Source organism: Panthera onca, chromosome B4 (genome assembly GCF_046562875.1).
Source record: "Panthera onca isolate mPanOnc1 chromosome B4, mPanOnc1 haplotype 2, whole genome shotgun sequence".
Lineage (NCBI taxonomy): Eukaryota > Metazoa > Chordata > Mammalia > Carnivora > Felidae > Panthera > Panthera onca.
In genome coordinates this window covers 110,580,647-110,586,908 of record NC_138345.1, presented here as the reverse complement: position 1 = coordinate 110,586,908, position 6,262 = coordinate 110,580,647, and the positions used below count along the sequence as shown (strand labels likewise).

The 6,262-nt window shown below is 38.9% G+C and overlaps 1 non-coding gene across 1 annotated transcript; it reads left to right on the top strand.

Moving 5' to 3' along the window:
• Window positions 1-5,848: 5,848 nt before the first annotated feature.
• Window positions 5,849-5,952, top strand: LOC132660462 (U6 spliceosomal RNA). Its single transcript, XR_009601808.1, has one exon. It is a non-coding gene; the product is annotated as a U6 spliceosomal RNA (small nuclear RNA).
• Window positions 5,953-6,262: the final 310 nt, after the last annotated feature.

Below are 6,262 nucleotides of genomic sequence, written 5' to 3'. Positions count from 1 at the left end.
ATCTTGACTCACCTGTGGAGATAAGATTCTATCTAGACTACGCTGGTGAGGCTGGTTTTCAAGTGAGCATTGACTCTTTTATTTGAGGCCATGTGCTATCAGGTACTAGAGATATTGCAGAGAATGATAAGGCAGAGAATCTGTAGGAAGGTTTCAAATTGTGGTTATTTTATAAAATATAAGAGGGCTGGTATCCTGCTGAGATGGGCTACATCACCACAATTATAGAAGGTTTTCAGCATCCAGGATTAGTAACTGACATGGTCTCCAAGTTGTCAGTGCATGAATTTTGGTAGCAGAAGGATATTTATTTATTTTTATTTATTTTATTTTAGAGAGAGAGAGCGTGAGTGGAGGAGAGGGGCAGAGTGGAGGAGAGGGAGAGGGAGAGGGAGAGGGAGAGGGAGAGGGAGAGGGAGAGGGAGGGAGGGAGGGAGGGAGGGAGGGGGAGAGAGAGGGAGAGAGAGAGAGAGAGAGAGAGAGAGAGAGAGAGAGAGAATCTCAAGCACGGTCCATGTTCAGCATGGAGCCCAATGCAGGGCTCGATCCCACAACCCTGGGATCATGATCTGAGCCAAGATCAAGAGTTGGATGCTCAACTGACTGAGACACCCAGGCACCCCAGAAGGATATTTAATAACATAGACAAAAAAAGTCAATTAAAGATGTCCATATTCACATTAAACTTTAAGCAACATTTTTAGTGAGCCATGAGACAACAAAATGCTATGGAGCATAGCTTAAGAAATTAGCCATAATTAGAGCTGGTTACTGCCAAAGCAATTGACAACAAAGCTTTATTGAGTGGTCTTAGCTGATATTGAATTATATACATGTGTAGTCCCTTTTCTCCTAAATTATACACTGATTCATTCAACAAACACCACCAGCAGTTATTCATTCAATTCAATTCAATTCATTTCAATTCAATTCAATTCAATTCAATTCATTCAATAAACCACCAGCAGTAATTAGGTACTGTGATAGGTACCAAAGCTGCAAAGAAAATGACCAGATATAGTCTTTGACTTTGTGGAGTTTATAATTCAGTGCGGCAATTGATAAGCACTTCCAAGAAAGGTCATGGTCACTGGAAGGAAGTGGCTAGGGTAATAGTGACTTAATCCACTCATAACTCAGAGAAGACTTCTTTGAGAAAGTGAGATTTGAACTGAGAACTAATGGATAAGTAAATAGAAGGGTGGGTGTCAAAGTGTTTTAGGCAGAGGAACAGTATGTGTCAAGGCCTTGGGACAGAATAGAGCATGATGCCCTCAAGGAAGTGAAAGGTCATCTATGGCCAGTATGTGCTGATAAAGAAAAACAAACCTGCTGCAGACTGAATGGTAGGTAGAAGTCGGGTTGTACATGACAAAGAGGTATATTGTGGATCAGGGGCTTTATCCCAAAAGTAATGGGAAGATGTTGAAGAGTTTGAAGCAGAATCTGAGTTTTCAATTCTTGAAATATTTCTCTGACTTCTTTGTGATGAACTGAGGATTGGAGAAAAGAAAAAGTAAATTCAACTGACTCGGTGGCTCAGTCAGTTAAGCGTCTGACTTTAGCTCAGGTCATGATCTCATGGTTCGTGGGTTCAAGCCCCATGTTGGGCTCTGTGCTGACAGCTGGAACCTGGAGACTGCTTCAGATTCTGTGTCTCTGTCTCTCTCTGCCCCTCTCCTGCTCATTCTCTCTCTGTCTCTCTCTCTCTCAAAATAAATAGACATTAGAAAGAAATTTTTAATTGAAAGTAAATTCAGGAAAGCCTGTTGGGAATTTCTGCAGTTTGCTAAACCATTCATTGAATTTGTTTCTTATGTTTGGTTCTTTATTTTCCTTAATAGGAAATTAGGTATAGGAAATAGAAAATTTCCTTGATAAGCTTTTAAGATTTAAACAGTTGTTTCTTAGGTGGTCAAGAAACCCAAATCGCTGCAATCTGAAATCATACTTGGTAACCAACAAATCATGGGTGAGGATCAGGTGTGTGCGTGAGCGCGGGTATGCATGGTGAGGAGAGGTCAGGAAGGGCAGGAAGTGTGAATGCTGGTTCACTCCAGCATCCTTTATTTCTCTCGCTATTTGTCCTCCTGTCCTCAGGGATCTCTTGCTTGAGGCACGGGGCTTGTCATCTCTGATGTTTTGTGTAAAGCACTCAGCTATCACAGAGTAGCAGAACTTCCTTCATGAACTATCAACCTGTCTCTTTTGTAATTTTATTATTTTAAGCTTAAACATGAATATGTAACCTGGGGTCGAAAGGTCCAAATTTTGACAAGAAAATGGATTCGGCAAGTTAAGGGCATGCCCTCATTTTCCCTGATATAAACCGTTTGCCTAATTTTAAGTGTATAATATCAATCAAATTAGTTTAGGAAGTGAAAAGTTTCAAATAAGATCTGAAATTCCTCTATCAGAAAATTGCAAATATATATATTTTTACTTTTATTTGAGACTGATCTACTTAGAATATATTGGAGAGAGGCTTATATAGTTATATAAGCAGAAAACTCAATCTATGTCGATTCAATGTCCATTGTATTCAATCAGTATATGACTGATGGTTCAATCACTGCCTATTCATTCATTTACACAAGTAGTTATGGAGCAGCACTGCTACAAGAGATCTGTGCTCTCAAGAGGTTCTTTCAGGTTGAGTGATATAAATTGCCAATGATAATGTAAACGGCAATTACAGTGGGTAAATACAGTTTAGAAGCTAGCAGGACACCAATAAAGGCATTTAACTCAGACTTGGAAGTGATCTTAGAGCCCTGAAGACCTGAGAGAAGGGTTCCTTTGGGTGCATAGAATTCTACCAGCCACTGCAGGGGAGAAGAGTATCTAAAGCAGAGTATTCTAAAACAAAGAGTGCATGGCCCATTTGAAGGATTAAGAGTAGTTCCATGTGAGAAACTGTGAGGGTTGAGGAAATAACAGGGACTGAGGCTGGAGAGGTAAGCAAGGGCCAGATCATGATGGCAGCCATGGTAAGGAGTTTGGGGTCTTAATTACTCTGTGGGAAAAGGAGAGACATACAAAATCTTAAACAGATTACTATAGTCAGATTTGCACCTTGGACACACATCACCCTGACTATAAGGCAAAGGATGGACTGGAGGTAAGCAAATCACCTAGGAAATGATTAAAGTAATCTAAGAGATAGTGGTGTCCACTATCCAATGGGGAGAAGTAGATGGAATAAGGAAAAATTTAGGAGTAAATTAATAGGACTGAATGATTTATTTGGATGAGGAGGTAAGCTAAGGGAGAGGAAAGAGTCAAAGATCATGCCCCAGATTCCGGTTAGAAAACTGGGTGGATAGATTTGGGAGTGTTGAGTGTTTGATGTCAGGCAAATACTTAAAATGAGATTTCTAATAAAAAATTACATTTACTCAATGGGGGTGGGTGAATAGGTGAAAGGGGAGTATTTTATCATCAAAAACTCTTTCATTTGTGAATGATATAAAACCTCACTCAAGCAATCAAGGAAATGTATTGGCTCACATTACGGAAAAATCCAGATGTATATTTAAGGTTTCAGACCCATCTGCATCCAGATCCAGAGACTTAAATGAATTAATCAGGATTCCATGTTTGTGTGCTTTCCACAGTGATAGCCTCATTTTTCTGACCCCCAGCAACCCTGTGCTTATATCATTTTCATTGTCCAGCAACCTCAGCAGACAGAACATAATTATTCCTTGATGGCTTCAACATAAGTCCTAGCAAAGAATCTCTTGGGCTCTATTTGACCTGATTTAGGTCATGTGGATATCTCTAATTTAACCCCTGTGGCCAGATTGAAGGGGTGAAAATGTCTACTGCAGTGATGTAAGTCACACTTTTGTAAGATAAACATGGGAAAACTGAGAAAAATAGCCAGGCAGGTGGTAGGAAATTAAAGCACTGGGAAACAAACTTGACTATACTCAAGAGGGAGGAAATGGTCAGGTGTGGCTAATGACAGAGTTCAGTCAACTAAGAAAAGAATTTAAAAGATTAGTTTGGTTTAGCAACAAAATGATGATTTATAACCTTGGCAAAGGAGTTTCAATACGTGGTAGGTCAGAAGAGAAAACAGAATGACACACATGAGAAACTGGTAAAGTGGGGGAGGCTGGGAGAATAGACAACTCTTTTGACGGTGAGGAAGAGGTAAGCAGCGGGATGGTGATCACGTTCACAATTGCAGCTGCATTATTCTGGGAGCAAGTAAACGACCACCGACAGTCAAAATAAAGGGTGGCTGCCACCACCACTCTCAGCATCTCCTGGCTCTGCCTCTGCATTTTTGCCATGCAAGCCTGGTGTCTCATTTTGAGGCAGAGGAGAATGACACTCACCATCTTGACAATAACAACAATAAAAGATAGTCAGTGACAGAAACAATGGCCACATTAACTTCTAACATAGCAGGGCAGAAGGGATTTGAGACTATTTAAGAATGAAAGAATGAGGGGCACCTGGGTGGCTCAGTCAGTTAAGTGTCCAACTCTTGATTTTGGCTCAGGTCATGATTTCACGGTTCATGGGTTTGAGCCCCACATCGGTCTTTGTGCTGTGTCAGCACGAAATCTGCTTGGAATTCTCTCTCCCTCTCTGTCTACCCCTACTCCACTCATGCTCTCTCCCTCCTTCCCTCTCTCTCCCTCTCTCTCTCTCTCTCAAAATAAATCTTTAAAAATTTTTTAAAAAGAATGAAAAAAGTATATATGACACAGTAATGACTTACCAGGATTTTTAATGAAGCCTATTCATCTCTAATTTATGAGAATCCATCATTAAATTTTTTAGGTCCATTTACAATATTCATGTGTGTGTCAAAATGGCACTGTAGTTATTAAATGGGCTTTGGAATTAGAGAGGTTCAAAAGTGGCTCTAATGCTACCTACTTGTGATTCTTGGAAAAATTATCAAAGTTCTCTATATCTTGACTTTCTCATTGGCAAAGGATGGCTAGGAATAATAATATCCACTACATACACATGCTCTGAGGATTAAATTACATAATTTAAGAAAAGAACTTATCACCATGAGGATCACATATAAAGTATTCAATCATGTTTACTACTATGGCTGTTGTCATTACATCTTTTATTTAGTCCCTTTTCACTGTGCATTAACTAATTAGTATATTTAAATGGTAAGTTTTGTTCAACAATACATGATAATAAGTATAGTGAAAAGTTTTTATCAATTTGTGGCATGCAAACTGCACTTTTAAAGTTTATTTATTTATTTTTATTTATTTGAGAGAGACAGACAGTGTGAGTCGGGGAGGGGCAGACAGGGAGAGAGACAATCCCAAGCAAACTCTGTGTTGCCAGCACAGAGCCTGATGTGGGCAGGAACTCAGGAAACCCTGAGGTCATGACCTGAGCGGAAACCAAGAGTAGGAGGCTTTAACCAGCTGAGCTACCCAGGTGCCCTGCAAACTATACTTTTATATTTACATTCCAGTATATTATTTGGTCATCATTAACTACAATAACAAAATGCAAGAGAGAAAAAAAAGAAAGAAAAGAAAAAAACAGGATGCCCATTTTCTTTGTCCAATCAGATAACATTGCTTTTATTAACTTAAAACTCAATTTCTATAGTTATAGCATCTATTAGCACTCACTCATTTTTAGCTCTTTCGCTAAATGTAAATCCATGGTGTCCTTGATTCATGTCCCAGTGAATTCTAGATTTGCACTGGAGCTTGGTCTTGATTTAGTAAATGCCTTCAACTTCTTTGTTTATAAAATGACAACCAAAATATTGGCACTTTAGTGATAATAATGAGGTTCTTTTTCGCACACTATAATTTTCTCCTGATCTGCATCAAAAGACTATTGAGTGATTGCTTCGCCAGTACATATACTAAAATTGGAAGCATACAGAGATTGGCACAGCCTCTGTGCAAGGATGACACACAAATTCATGAAGCATTCCATAAAAAAGACAAAACAAACAAACAAACAAAAACTACTGATGAAGAAAAAAAACCTAAATTATGGTTCTGACCGCTAATGATGAATTTACAGCATAGTAGCATCTCACATGGGAATTAGTTTTAAGGTTAGTACTTAAGGTAAAATGAAATGAAATAAATAATGCCCTTGCAAATGAACTTCCAGTAAAATATCCATTAAATCCAATACAGTTTTCCCTCCAGTCTTAGAATAGAGCTGTTTTTTTGGTTAAGCAACAGGCGACAGTTGGCATTAATGTCTCAGAATAAAAGTATTTACTGCATGTTTAAAAAATGAG